Raw genomic sequence first — 15,432 nt, 5'->3', positions numbered from 1 at the left:
ATCAAGAATATATAACAATTTTAAATAAATACATATATACCTAACATTGGAATGCCTTAATATATTAAGCAAATACTAGCAAATATGAAAGAAAAATAGATAGCAATAAATAACTGTAGGGGACTTCAATACCCCATTTTCAACAACAGATCATCTAGACAGGAAATAGAAACATTAGACTTATAGATAGATAGATGATAGATAGATAGATAGATAGATATAGATAAATATCTAGTTTCATAACATTGTAGTTAGAAAAGATACATGTATGATTTCAGTCTTCTTAATTTGTTAAGAGTTGTTTTGTGCCTATCTTGTAATCTGTTCTGGAGAATGTTCTGGAAACACTTGAGAAGAATGTGCATTCTGCTGTTCTTGGAAGGAGGGATATATATGTATTATTCTAAGTGTATATATATATATATATATATATATAGAAGACTGAAATCATACATAAATCTTTTGTAAAAACAATAGTATGAAATTAGATATCAATAACAAGAGAGAGGCTGGAAATCTCACAAATATAAAATATATTTATATTCTATACAATATATTATATATACTATATAATATATATATTATAAATGAAATATAAAATAAAATAAAAAATAAAACATCATGCTTTTGAACAACCAATAGATTAAAGAAGAAATCAAAAGGAAAATCAATAAATATTTTGAAACAAAAAAAGATGAAAAAGGAATCCAGAAAAGACAAAGTAGATAGTGGCTACCAAAGAGTAGGTGAAGGGGCCAATGAGTGCAGGGTTTCTTTCTGGAGTGATGAAAATATTCTAAAAATTTATTGTGGTGATGGGTGCACGATTCCATGAATATACCAAAAGCCATTAAACTGTACAGATTAAATGAGTGAATTGCACAGTACTTGAATTGTATCTCAGTAACCTGTTTAAAAAACTTAAAAACCTAAAACGTCCATGAGGAAAGTTAGAACTAACCAACAAATTTAAAGTTAGAGTACACAAAACCAATATACAGAAATTTATTGTGTTCCTACACATCAACAATGAAACATCAGAAAAAGAAATAAAGATTTACTACTTTCTTTTCAGCCCTTTATATGTTTTATTTATCATTCCCATTGCACCAGCTAGGGCTTCCAGGAAAAATGTTGAATTTGTAAGAGTGGAATTATTGGAGTTGGTTCTGATCTTAGAAGAAAAACATACAGTATTATCAGTGGATTTTCTGCACATGTCCTCAACATTTATTTTTTTTTTTTTTAAGATTTTATTTATTTATTTGACAGACAGAGATCACAAGTAGGCAGAGAGGCAGGCAGAGAGAGAGAGGAAGCAGGCTCCCTGCTAAGCAGAGAGCCCAATGTGGGGCTCGATCCCAGGACCCTGGGATCATGACCTGAGCTGAAGGCAGAGGCTTTAACCCACTGAGCCACCCAGGTGCCCTGTCCTCAACATTTAGAAGACTGCTGTCTTGCACTGGGGCAAGGCCCTCATGTTTTGGTTCTTCTACTGTGCCCCCAACCTTCCGTACACTATCCCAATGAACTACAAAAGCCCTGTGGGGAAGTGTTGGTGAGTCATTATAGATAAACTTCCTGTCTGTGGTGCTCAGCACTCCTATCCTTCACAGTACGTTATCATAATGCTAACGTTGAAAGTCTATTCAAAATTTGGCAGGTATTTTCTTGTACCTGCAGCATAGTCCTTTAATTTCCACCTCTCTGTGGAGCTGTGTGAATGCTGCTCCAAGGATGAATGCAGCTGTGAAAATTTTCAATCCTAAGAAAGACTTGTCACTTTCTGAAATTTAGTTAATTTAAGGTTCTTTGCTTCTTGAACTATCTTATATGTTGAAAATATCTGATGTTTTAGCTTTCTGGCTTGTTATCTTCATTAGGATGGAAGCATCTGTCTTTAGTGACTTTCTACATCCTTGTCACAAACAAAAGACTGAAAATTTGTTTTTGAATCTGTAGTGAATCTTGAAAAGCTTGTTTTTTCAAGAGAAAAGAACAGTTCAAAGAAAAACATATACTATTTTTCTAGAGCTAAGATATCATATAAGACATTTCATATATTTAATAAAAGTTTTCAGTTTTGAAGTAAAAACCTAATGAAAACCATGAAATAATACCATATTAAAGGACATTAAATTATGAAACTACACATATATTTTGTAGATAATTTATCATCATTACCATAGGGAATCAATGTGTTTTCAAATTGTTATCAGTAAACTATTTGCAAGTTTGAAATGTACTAATGTGTATATAAGGCTCTATGCTCATAATAAGTATGTTGTGGACACTACAATTATAGTTGTCAATCAAGCAAAAGAAATGCCATAATTTGATTAATTTATTCAAAATTTTCATGTAGAAATCAAACAGACCTAAAAAAAAACTATTTGCATCTGTGGGGATATACCAAACTGGTCCACCCATTCTCCTCAGAGAGCACTGGAATGGACAACAGAGTCACTCATTGCTGTTTATGCAAGGCATAGTGTCTAACAATATTAATAATAGCGATGTGAAAAATACACAAAATACCACCAAAAAAGCCATGCTTAGACTTAAGAATTCAGATAATGATTTTAGCTGATAATTTTGGCAATCCAACTGAAAAGAGGGAAGAAACTCCAAATACTTCTTCCCTTTATTTTAAATATCTAATCCTTTGAGGGTAGTAATTTTTTATTAGACATCCTAAAAATACCTCAAATGGAACTCCATGTGAAGATGGCTTTGTAAAGTAGTGCAATTAAGTGGCTGATCAGATAAGGAGCTACTATCTTGAATTTACTGAAAGACAAGAAACGTGTGAGTTACTTCCTGCTGGAAATCTATGCATTATAAGAGCAGAGAAGTGAATAAAGTAAGATAATATAAGTAGAATAATTATTTGAAATATCACACTTGTTTGCTTAGAAAAAATCCTGCAAATTTTCCTATTATCCTCCTTTTGATAATTGCTCTGTGTACATACTGTTATGTCTGAAATTGTGTACATTTTATTATTGAGAAAATTAATAAATGAATTAATTCATACTTTATACTTCAGTAATGATAAATTATTTTTCAGGGTAAATTATACTAATATTTCCCCTCCAATTTTACGGTTCTATGTTCTACCTCTGAGGGAAAGGATGTGAGTTTAGGTAAATCTGGAACTACTGAGTTTTCTTAAAGATGGAGTGAAGACTTTTCAATTTTAATTTCACAAGTGACTAACATTCATTTTATTCAATAATGCCTTTTGTAGGACGCCTGGGTGGCTCAGTTGGTTGGACGACTGCCTTCGGCTCAGGTCATGAACCCAGAGTCCTGGGATCGAGTCCTGCATGGGGCTCCCATCTCCATGGGGAGTCTGCTTCGCTCTCTGACCTTCTCCTCGCTCATGCTCTCTCTCACTGTCTCTCTCTCAAATAAATAAATAAAATTTTTAAATAAAATAAAATAAAATAATGCCTTTTGTTATTCACTATTATTATTACTTTTTCCTTAAAGTATTTATTTTTGGCTAATAAACTAAGATGATTCTGATCATGGTCATAGATGAAACTAAGTAATAAAAACAAAAATTTAAAAATAGATTTGAATAAATTCAAAGAACTCCTCAAACTCAAAACACACAAAACAGATAATCATGTCAAAAAATGGGCAGAAGACATAAACAAACACTTCTCTAAAGAAGACATACAAATGGCTAACAGACACATGAAAAATGTTCATCATCACTAGCCATCAGGGAGATTCAAATTAAAACCACATTGAGATACCACTTTACACCAATCAGAATGGCCAGAATTAACAAGACAATAAACAACATGTCCTGGAGAGGATGCAGAGAAAGGAGAACCCTCTCACACTATTAGTGGGAATGCAAGTTGGTGAAGCCACTTTGGAGAACAATGTGGAGATTCCTTAAGAAATTAAAAATAGAGCTTCCCTATGACCTTGCAATTGCAGTACTGGGTATTTACCCCATAGATATAGATGTAGTGAAAAGAAGGGCCATCTGTACCCCAATGTTCATAGCAGCAGTGGCCACAGTTGCCAAACTGTGAAAAGAACCAAGACACCCTTCAATAGACAAATGAATAAAGATATGGTCCCTATACACTATGGAGTATTATGCCTCCATCAGAAAGGATGAATACCCAACTTTTGTATCAACATGGATGGGACTGGAAGAGATTATGCTGAGTGAAATAAGTCAAGCAGAGAGAGTCAATTATCATATGGTTTCACTTATTTGTGGAGCATAAGGAACAACAGGGAGGACAGTGGGAGATGGAGGGGAGAAGTGAGCTGGGGAAGATCAGAGGGGGAGACGAACCATGAGAGACTGTGGACTCTGAGAAACAAACTGAAGGTTTTGGAGAGGAAGGGGTGGGGGGCTGGATGAGCCTGGTGTGGGTATTAAGGATGGCAGGTATTGCATGGAGCACTGGGTGTGGTGCATAAACAATGAGTCTTGGAACACTGAAAAAAAAAAAAGAAAAATTACATTAAAAAATAAAGTAATAATAATTAAAAAAAATAGATTTCAATAGATTCAAATTTGAGTAACATTTTTTTCCAAGAAGAAATTCTGTCTAAACTCTGTTCCTAAGTTATTACCCCAGTATTTTGTTTTGTCTTTTTTTTAAAGATTTTGTTTATTTGAGAGAAAGAGAGAGTATGCACAAGCGTGGGGGTAGGGGAGGGGCAGAGGAAGAGGGAGAAGCAGACTCACCATTGAGAAGAGAACTTGACATTCCAGAACCCTGAGATCGTGATGTGAGCCAAAGGCAGATGCTTAAATGACTGAGCCACCCAGGCTCCTCTGTCATGTTTTTGTCTTAATAAATTTGAAGGAAAGAAAGACAAATGGTAAGCCATTAAAATAATCTGTTATGGGCCATTAAAATCATCATGAAGAATTAAAATTTTTATGCTAAAAGGAAAAAATATTTCACATATTTGCCATGGATTAAGAGAAAATTATTTTATATCTCCAGAGACTGGCACAGTGCCTTTCACATAGTCAACTTCCATTATATTTATTATATGTATTTCTTTTACTTATATGTATTAATTATATTAACTAACTATATTACTACTATCTAATAGGGCTATGTTATTCCTAGATATTATTTTATTCCAGCAGGAGATAAAGAGCAAAAGAACTGACTTGTGATTCATAAGAATATTTGGAATTGGTTTTATAGTTACTGCTAGTGCCTACCCTTGTTAGATTTTCTTTTTTCTTGTGCCACGTAAGAATTTTTTATGCAATACTGAATTAAATACTACGTTTATTCATTCAAAAGTTTTGTTAAGAGGCTTCTATGTGCCAAGAATTCTTTGCAGTTTTTATCAGGATAGAATAGTCTCCTTCAGTTAACAATAAATATTATAAAGAAGGCAAAACAGGCAAAACCTTAGTGAAGCTGACCAAGAAAGATTCATTTGAAAAGTTATGAATTAACTAAGACCTGTATGAATGGCAGATAACAACCATTTGAAGATCAGAGGGAAGAATCAATAATTGGGTTAATTAGTAATAATTAATAATTATTAATAATTAGTTAATTAGTAATTAATAATTGGGTTAATCAGGAGCAGGAAAAAAAAAGTCCAGTGTCTACTGTAATGTAATGAGTATGATGTAGGCTGGCATGTAATAGAATCAGCTAAATTATGTAAATAATAAGAAAAGTACTATTTGAAGATATTGCAATTGCAATGGGAGCATATTAAATTTTAAACTAGGACTTGTGAAAATGTGGCTTCAAATTTAAATCACTAACTCTAGTTGTTCTCCTTTGTATTGAGGATGTAGGATGAGAGGGGTTATTATATTCATTCAGGTGAGAGCTGATAGTAACTTAGACTAAGATTGTAGCAATGAAGTTGGAAAGAAGTAAATTGCCTGAATGTTGTGAAGCTAGAGTCAGTAGGACTTGATCACAGATTTAGAGTTTGGGGAAAAGAGAATAGCTAAAGAACATTCACTGAAAACTCCATGAGGAAAGTGCCATACCATATCAAGAATTTGGTCAAAGAGTACCAAAGAGTTTGGTTGAGCAATGGGATAGATAATGGTACCATTTACTTAGATGAAGAAAGGTAGTAAGAAATTAAGAAGTTAAATTATTATTTTCTTATTGTATTAAACAATAGGTAGCATAATAGCACCACAAGCTTGCTGGGAACTTAGGACTACTCAGTGTCTTTAATGTAATATACTTTGAATATACTATAAAAACATTTTCATCTGCACGTTTAAGAAGGCTGATTAATTTGGACAATGTCCAGAGCACATCTTGCCCAGGATGTATTTCAAAGGTAAATTAATGGACAGCTTGATCTCAGTGGGGAAAACTTGCTTATGCAGTATATCTAGTATTTTCACAAGCTGAGAGTAATAGCTATTATTCTTCATATGTTAAAGTATTTGGACACCATTGGCTTTTAAGTATGACTGATTTTACATACCTCTCTTAAAAAAATTTTGCCTGTATCTGTTTTGTTTCTCAAAGTGAATATCATAGATTATTAAATTAATAAAAAATAGAGAAAACATAGTTAAAAAATCTCTTCCATATTTAAGGAGCTCCTCGATTATTGGAATTTTGTTAGCTACTCAAAACAAAATAATTTGTTTTGTGTTACTACTTTAAATTATAAAGCAAGATTGAAAAGTACAGAGTAGCCAATTAAAAAAAAAAGGCATGTAACATATTGCTTTCTTGTGTATTATAATATTTCATTATCACTTCTCAAATTACAGATGCTAATTTTAATGAATAGCCTCTATTCATGATGTCAATTCTAGTTAAATTAAAAAAATTAAGGGGCGCCTGGGTGGCTCAGTAGGTTAAAGCCTCTGCCTTCAGCTCAGGTCATGATCTCAAGGTCCTGGGATCGAACCCGCATTGGGCTCTCTGCTCAGCAGGGAGCCTGCTTCCTCCTCTCTCTCTGCCTGCCTCTCTGCCTACGTGTGATCTCTGTCAAATAAATAAATAACATCTTTTAAAAAAAAATAAAAATAAAAAAATTAAGACTTATGCTTAAAATAATTGTATTATGAATATCATTGAATTAATTGAATTGATATTCATTGAACTACTAAATTAACATTGTTCAATATTATGTGGATACATATGGATTTCAAAAGAAATATTTATCTTCTTGACCATGAATTTATCAATCATAAATCATATTTGCATATGCATGTAGCTCTTATTACTTAGTTCTTAATATTAGTCTTTTCCAGAGAAACATGTAATTTTTAAATGCAGAATAAATATGGGATAACTCTAATAATAAACATTTGCAAAATACAGAATAGTTATACTACTAGCATGTTCTGGAATTGTGTGTTACAGTATCATTAGTTTTCTGTACATGGAATATTAGCAGTGTATCTTTTAATGCAAAATTATATTCTGTATATAGGTATTCAGAGGTGAGAAAAGAAATGAAGATTGTTAAAACTACTGAATTATAAACCTTCTGGAACAGGCACTTGGAAATTAATTTTTATTATCAACTAGTTGTATAGTATAATTTTAGTTTAAAATCTAGCCTCCCAGAAGTCTCAGACCTCTGGAAAGATTTATGAATACAGCTTTTTCCAAATATTTCAATTCTGGAGAGAAGAAAACCTCACAGGACTCAACAGAAAACACATACACTCACAAAGTAATAAGACTTGGAAAATAAAATTGATGCAAAGTATCTAGAGTGTTCCACAGAGAGGGTAAGGGAGAGTGTAGGGGAAAAAAATGAATTGTATTAAAATGGGAAAGATGTGAATCTAGTGAAAAGATGACTACTGGGAATGAATGGTGCCAATTCTACCTCAAACAAGAGATGCTCTTGTGAAATCTGTTGAGAATTATCCATTGGAGAAATTGAAAAAGGAAGCTCTTATTTAATAGCTCTCATCACCCATTTCTCAAGAATTTCCCAATAGAGACAAGGATACTGGGATGGCTTGGTCAGTTAAGTGTCTGGTTTCAACTCAGCTCATGATCATGGGATCTTGGGATTGAGTCCCACATGGGGCTCCTTGCTCAGCGGGGAGTCAGCTTTTCCCTTGTCCTGCAGCTCCCCCTGTCTGCTCGCCCTCTCTCTCTCTCTCTCTCTCTCTCTCTGACAAATAAATAAATGATTACTGATCATCTGGATGATGGAAGTATTAGAATCTGACCGTCCCAAAGTCTGAACTCTTAATCACCATTTTATCCTGTCATGTTATGATTGATTGACACTGGGCGGGAAGAGAAGTACAATCAGTGGAAATGAGCTATAGTAAGAGTAGAGACAGCAATACATTACTAGTTATAGTTTTATAAAACTTGACCGAGATGAGGGCAGTGATTGGGAGGCTTGGAAAAGCGTCTTCCAAAGAAAGGAAAATGAGAATGAACTATGTGCCATTCTAACTGGTGTGAATTTCATTGTGTTTTGATTTGCATTTCTCCATTGATTAGTAATGCTAAGCATCTTTTCACGTTCCTGTTGGTCACTTGTATGCCTTCTTTGGAAAAATGCCTATTCAGGCCTTCTGCCCATTTTTAAACCAGATTATTTGATTTCAAATAATGAGTTATATGAATTCTTTATAAATTTTGGATACTCTTTATCAGATATATGGTTTGCAAACATGTTCTTACATTCCATAGATTGCCATTTCATTTTACTAATTATTTCTTATGCCATAGAGAAGGGTTTTTTTGTTTTTGTTTTTTGGTTTTGGTTTTTTTGTTTGTTTGTTTGTTTGACATACTTAACACTTGTTTATTTTTTATTTTGCTGCTTGTGTTTTTGGTGTCATATTAAAATAATTCTAAGTCCACTACCACGGAGCTTTTCCCCTTTCTTTTATTCTAGGAGTTTTATAATATCACATCTGATTTTTCAGTCTTTAATTCATTTGGAGTTAATTTTTGTTAACAATGTAAGATAGAGATCCAATTTTATTCTTTTGCATGTGAATATCCAGTTCTCCCATCACCGTTTATTGAACAGAATATCCTTTCCCCATTGTGTGTTTGTGGTGCCCTGTCAAACATTAGCTGAACTTTTATGCATCTTTCTCCCATGCAGACAGCAAAAACCAGCTGGAGCTGGGTATTTCCATTCCCCTAGCAGGTTAGACTCTGGTTTACTAGTTTGCCCTGAGGTCAGACCTTGCTAAGAACAGAGTGCTCTAATTTATTTCAAAATAGTTCCTTTTCCATTATTCCTCTTAGAAACATGATAGGATTTTTCTCTGATATTTACTCTGAGAACCTGGTCAAGCTATTGGAGGTAATCTCACAAAATTATAGTACCCCTCATAACTGGGCCCCCTGGAATGTTTAACTGAGTCGCCTATAAATGAGCCTCCAGTAATTTGTCAATTGTAGTTCTGGTGTTCCTATCCAGTACTTTGTCAATTAAAGTTCTAGTGTTCCTATCCCCACACTGGTTTCTGCAGAAGGTTCTGTTGTGGGTCTCAGTTCTGGTCAGCAAACAGTGTTTGTATTGGCCATTCTGTTGCTCTAGGGTTGGAGACAGCAGTTTGCTCTCTGTCCTCCCCTCTCCTCCAGATCCCAGAGTTGTTGTTTTCTCAGTTTCTTCACATTTACTTGTTTTTGGGAGGGAGTGGCAACTTCCAATTTGTAAATGCAGAACCTGAAACTGGAAGTACCCTTCCAGTAACATTACACAACATTAATATGTATTATTACATATTAACATGTAATTTATATGTAATAATACATATTATTATGTATATATGTATATATACATGCATGTATATATGTATATATTTGTATATATATATATATACATATACATATATATATATAAACATACTTATAGAGTCAGTAGAAAGCGGTTACTGGAGGCTGTAAAGTAGAGGAAACATGTTGGTAAAGGATACAAAATTTCACTTATAAGATGAATAAGGTCTGAGGTTCTAATATATAACATAGTGGTTATAGCTGATAACACTATATTTATTATAAAATTAAATTTTCTGAGAGTAGAACTTAAATGTTCCCACAAAAATAAAGATGAGGTGAAGGGTATGTTAATTAATTAATGCAATGAAAAGAATCTTTAACAATGTGTATCAAATTATCATGTTATACATTTTAAATAGCTTGTAAATCTGTCAATTATACATCAATAAAGCCAGGGGGAAATGACTTATATATTAAAATGATATATAATAATTCATTCATTAAAAGAAGAAAAGCCTGTCATTTGCAACAACTTTGATGGACCCTGAAACCATTATGTAAGGGGGAATAAATCAGACTAAGAAAAGCAAATATGCATAATCTCACTCTTGTGTGCAATCTAAGAAGCTGAATTTAAGAGAATAGAATGATGGTCCTAGAGGCTACAGACTGAGAAAAATGGGAAGATGTTTGTCAAAGGGTGCAAACTTCTACCTATAAAATGAGTAAGCTCTAGGATCTAAAATATAACATGGTTACTATGATTAACAATACTGTATTGTATGTTTGAAAGTTGTTAAGAGAGAAGATCTTATTATCAGCACTCAAACAAATCTTAATGGTGTGAGGGAAAAGGGGTATTAACTAACCTTATATAAGATAAGTTCTGAAAAAAAAAGATAAGTTCTGGGGATCTTATATACTGCATGGTGACTAAAATTAACAAAAACATTATAAACTTGAGGGCTAAAGGAGTGGATCTTAAATGTTTAAACCATTAAAAAATGACCGTTATATGAGGTGATGGAAGTGTGAGCTAACTTTATCGTGCAAACATTTCACAATATATGCAAGCATAAAATCACTGTGTTGTACATCTTAAACTTACACAATGTTATATATCAATTATATCTTAATGAGTCTAGAAAAAAATTTCCCTCTTGTTAAATAAAATGTATTTGTCTCTGCAAAATATAATTATCTTTGCATCACATATACAACATTGATTAAAATGGCTACTAATAAAGCACATTGTTTCAGCAAACACCAATAAATCAACAACAAACTAATCAAACCTTATTTAAATGTTGTAAATTGCTAATCAATAACAAAGAAAACAAAAATACATTTGGAAACTAAAGTATGATGTTGTCATATGAAAGAACATCATTAAAATGCATTAGGTTAAAAGGTTTAAGCTTCTAGTTGTAAGGTAAGTTCTGGGGATGTACGTTACCACTTGATAACTAAAGTTAACAGTACTATATCCTAAATTTAAAAGTTGTTAAAAGAGTAGATTTTAAAAGTTCTCATCAAAAGAAAAAAAAAACTATATAAGTTGATGATGTTAATTTATTTTGGTAATCATTTCACTAATATACATATATCAAGTCATCCTGTTATACAACTAAAACTAATATAGTACTATATGTTAATTATGTCTCAGTAAAACTGGGGAAAAAGAAATATACAAAATGGCATAGCTGTATGTTTATTGCCATGGGAATTAATTTATGGCATATTAAGTGGAAAAGCGGTTAGAAAATAGTTACATGATTCTCGATTTAAAAAACACTGTATTTTACAAAACATGACTTTTTTTCACAAAATAATTATAAACATATTGTAATCTCTCCACTTAGAGATAAGGAAGCTGAGATTACCTAGCAAGTATTTGGCAGAAGTAGGATGTCAGTCAGTGCCTTTCATTAAGCTACACTGCTACAATGAACATGTGTTTGTGCGTGTGTGTGTGTGTGTGTATGTAGTTTAGAAGGATATACAGCAAATTGTGTGATGTTATTTTTAAACTTAACAATAATTTTGTCCCATTTTATCTGTATTACCTATATGATAACAAAACAATTAATAATATAATAATGCATATTTCAAGCAGAAAGATTCGCCCAAAACGCAATAAACTGATATATTTTTCTCCTGAGAGAAAATATACACAACAATATATTTTGCTTATATGTCAAAAATATAATGGTAATTGTGTTTGAGATGAGTCTATTATCTTGATCATATAAGAGGATTCTAGTTAGGTATTGAAAATATCTAATGTTGGACATTTAACAGTGTTTGAATATTTTTTGAGGCTCTAAGGAATATATTGTGCCTTTGAAAATGGCAATGGATTTTACAAACTTGAATTTGCTAAATAATTTCTCTCTATATAATAAGTGTGAGATCACTGTAGCATACTAAGAAATGATAAATCCAGTTATTTGGTGTTTTTCAACTTATTCCCATATATGTTATTAAGTTTTAAGTAGAAAATTACCTTAGGATGTTTGACAATTTGGAACATTATTTCCTTAAGATTGTCAGTGATACTCCCTGACCAGCTTGACTCTCTACATCAGTGCTCTCTGTTGTCAAAGTTCAGAATGGTCAACATTGAAGACTAGAACTACTCATATTTAAAGTTTTCTGAGAAAGACAATGTTTGTTAGATAAATTCTATTCACTTGTATTTTTGTAATAATTTAAGAAATAAATTGGTATTTTTCAATTTTTTGGCAGAGGGTGAGGGATGGAGGAAGAGGGAAAGAGAGAATCCTAAGTAGACTCCACGCTCAATGAGGGGTCCAATGCAGGACTTGATCTCGCATCCCTGGGATCACAACCTGAGCCAAAATCAAGAGTCAGATGCCCAACTGACTGAGCTACCCCGGTGCCCCCATTTTTTCTATTTCTTAAGTTATAAAATCCTTTTTTTCCCTCTTATAATGAAAATGAAACCAGGAGCAGGCACCCATAGGAATTATAAGCATTTCCACACTTAATTGAATACCGGAGCATACAAATCTCACTACAAATCTGTTGATTGAATTTTCCCCACTTTCTGACAATTGTCTTTTGTCATTTAAAAACTTATTGTGAAAGGGCAAAGAACAAACTTAATTTAGCCTCTAATTCTGGGCAGATGTGATCAGTTAAGTAAGATGAGTTATGTAGGGTTTATTAAATCTTGACTCCAGAGTGTGAGCACTCTTCTAAAGGAACATGATTTGATGTTTCTAACACTATTTGCATGAGTTAAGAACAGATTTATAAAGACACTCATTTCTTAGTATGTGCATTTAGATAGAATAATCTCAACCTGCACATTTGATGGCTTAGCTGTGCCTCATTAGGAATGTCAGTTGGTCCGGGAAGCAAGTGGGATTCTCTAACACTAACAGTTATATACATCTTCCAGTATGGTTAATTTTGCTTCAATATAGGTATGTGTTCCATCACTTGTTTAAATAAAACTCTTAAAATATTAGTGAAGTAGTCTCTTAGTCTTTCTAAGGTGGGGGGTGGTTGTGATTGTAGGTAGGGATTTAAATTCTTATGTTTATTTATTCAAGACATTAGATAATTTAATCCAAGAAAATAAGTACTTTGTTTTCTTTCTATAACCTACACCTGTTTGTAAATTTCAAAAAAAAAATTCTGTAATAAAAGAAATGCATATTTGCATAAAGAGAAATATATAAAATCTTATGTAAATGAATACTTCTATCTATATTCCTGAAATCTTTGCAGAATTATTTTTTAGCTTATAGCTATTTAAATGCAAAAAGGCATCCTTTAAGTGACTACTATGATTCCATTAATTTTATTACAGTTAATATTTTAAATTGTTTCATTAAATTTAATTTAGTATTTAGTGTTATACACTCTGTAATTAATTATCATCTAATCGGCATACTTACATCTATCAACCATAATTTAAAGAAGCATCATTTTATCCCTCTTGTCAGATTTCATATGATAAAATTCACTTCATTCTTATTAACTTATTTAGGAAAGGATTTTGTGATACATAGAGGAATGAAAATAAGATGAAAAAAGAAAATATTCCCTGTAAGTATACATGATATTCAGATGCCAAAGAGTTTGCAGAAAGTAACAGTGAAAGGAAGGTCATTATATTAAAATCTTTTTAAATCCAAATTGGAAAAAATTCTAGCATTTAGTATAGACACTAATCATAAAGATCTATTTTTAAAAAATGTTATCAGTTAAGGCCAGATTTTCTTTTCTTTTTGGCTAACATTTAGAATATATCAGACTTTACATAATTATAAAGGATAAGATTGTTAAACCCAGAATTAAAATTCTGGAGCTGGTTGGCTTGCAGAAGGTCACCTTTTCATTCTATCCTCACATGGTCATTTCTCTGTAAGTATGCAACCCTGGTGTCTCTCATGCATCCTAATTTCTTCTGACTATAAGGACTCCAGTGAGACTGGATTAGGGCCCACCCCTAAGGGCCTCATTTTAACTTAATCATTTTTTCCCAAAGATTTTATCTATTTATTAGACAAAGAGAGAGAGATCACAAATAAGCAGAGAGACAGGCAGAGAGAGAGGGGGAAGTAGGCTCCCTGCTGAGTGGAGAGCAGGATCTGGGACTGGATCCCAGGACCCTGAGAACATGACCTGAGCCTAGGCAGAGGCTTATCCTACTAAGCCACCCAGGTGTCCCAACTTAATCACTTCTTTAAAGGCCCAAATACATTTCCATTTTGAGGTGAGTGGGTTAGGCCTTCAATGTGTGAATTTTGGGGGGCGGGGCACAATTCACCCTGTAAAAGGTGGGACTTCCATACTACAAGGGAGGAGGTTATAAAGAAAATAAGAAAACAAAATAATGAAAATAGAAAAAATTGCAATTAATCTGGAAGGGATGAGATAACATTATATGTTGAAAGGAATAGACAAATGACTAAATAATTCATTTATCATAAGTATGAATAGGCAGAATTTCTGTATAGGAGGAAATGTACTAAAAATTGCATTGAAAATATATAATAAATACAAAGAAGTTTAAAATAATATACCAAAATCAATACAAAAAAATACATAAAGAGAAAGGAACCCACAGGTACTATTGGTGGGAATGCAAATCACTGCGGGAAACAATATAGAAGTTCTTCAAAAATTTAAAAATAGAATTCCCTATGGACCAGTAATTCCAGTACCGAGTATTTACCTAGGAATACAAATTCAAAAACAAAAATGTGCCGTGATGTTTACTGCAGCATTATTTACAAGAGCAGAGATATGGAAGCAACCCAAGTGTCCATCCCCAGATGAATGGATAGATATGGTGTATGTGTGTGTGTGTATATATATACACACACACAATGGAACATTACTCAACCATTAAAAGGGATGAAATTTTTGCCTTTTGCAATAACATGGATGGACCTAGAGTGTATAAGGCTAAGTGAATTAAGTCAATCAGAGAAAGACAAATGCCATATGATTTTGTTCATATGTAGAAGTTAAGAAGCAATACAAATGAAAAAATAAAAAAGACAATAAAATAGACACTAAAGGCAAAGAATAAAGTATGGTTGCCAGAGGGAAGGTGGAGGGGGATGGATAAAGGGGATCAAGAGTACACTTATCTTGTTGAGTACGGAGAAATATATAGAATTGTTGAATCACTGTATTGTACACCTGAAACAAATACAACATTGTATTCTAATTATAC

This window comes from Neovison vison, chromosome 12 (assembly GCF_020171115.1).
Source record: "Neovison vison isolate M4711 chromosome 12, ASM_NN_V1, whole genome shotgun sequence".
Taxonomy (NCBI): Eukaryota; Metazoa; Chordata; class Mammalia; order Carnivora; family Mustelidae; genus Neogale; species Neogale vison.
The sequence above is the reverse complement of the archived record's forward strand: the minus strand, read 5'-3'. Positions refer to the sequence as shown.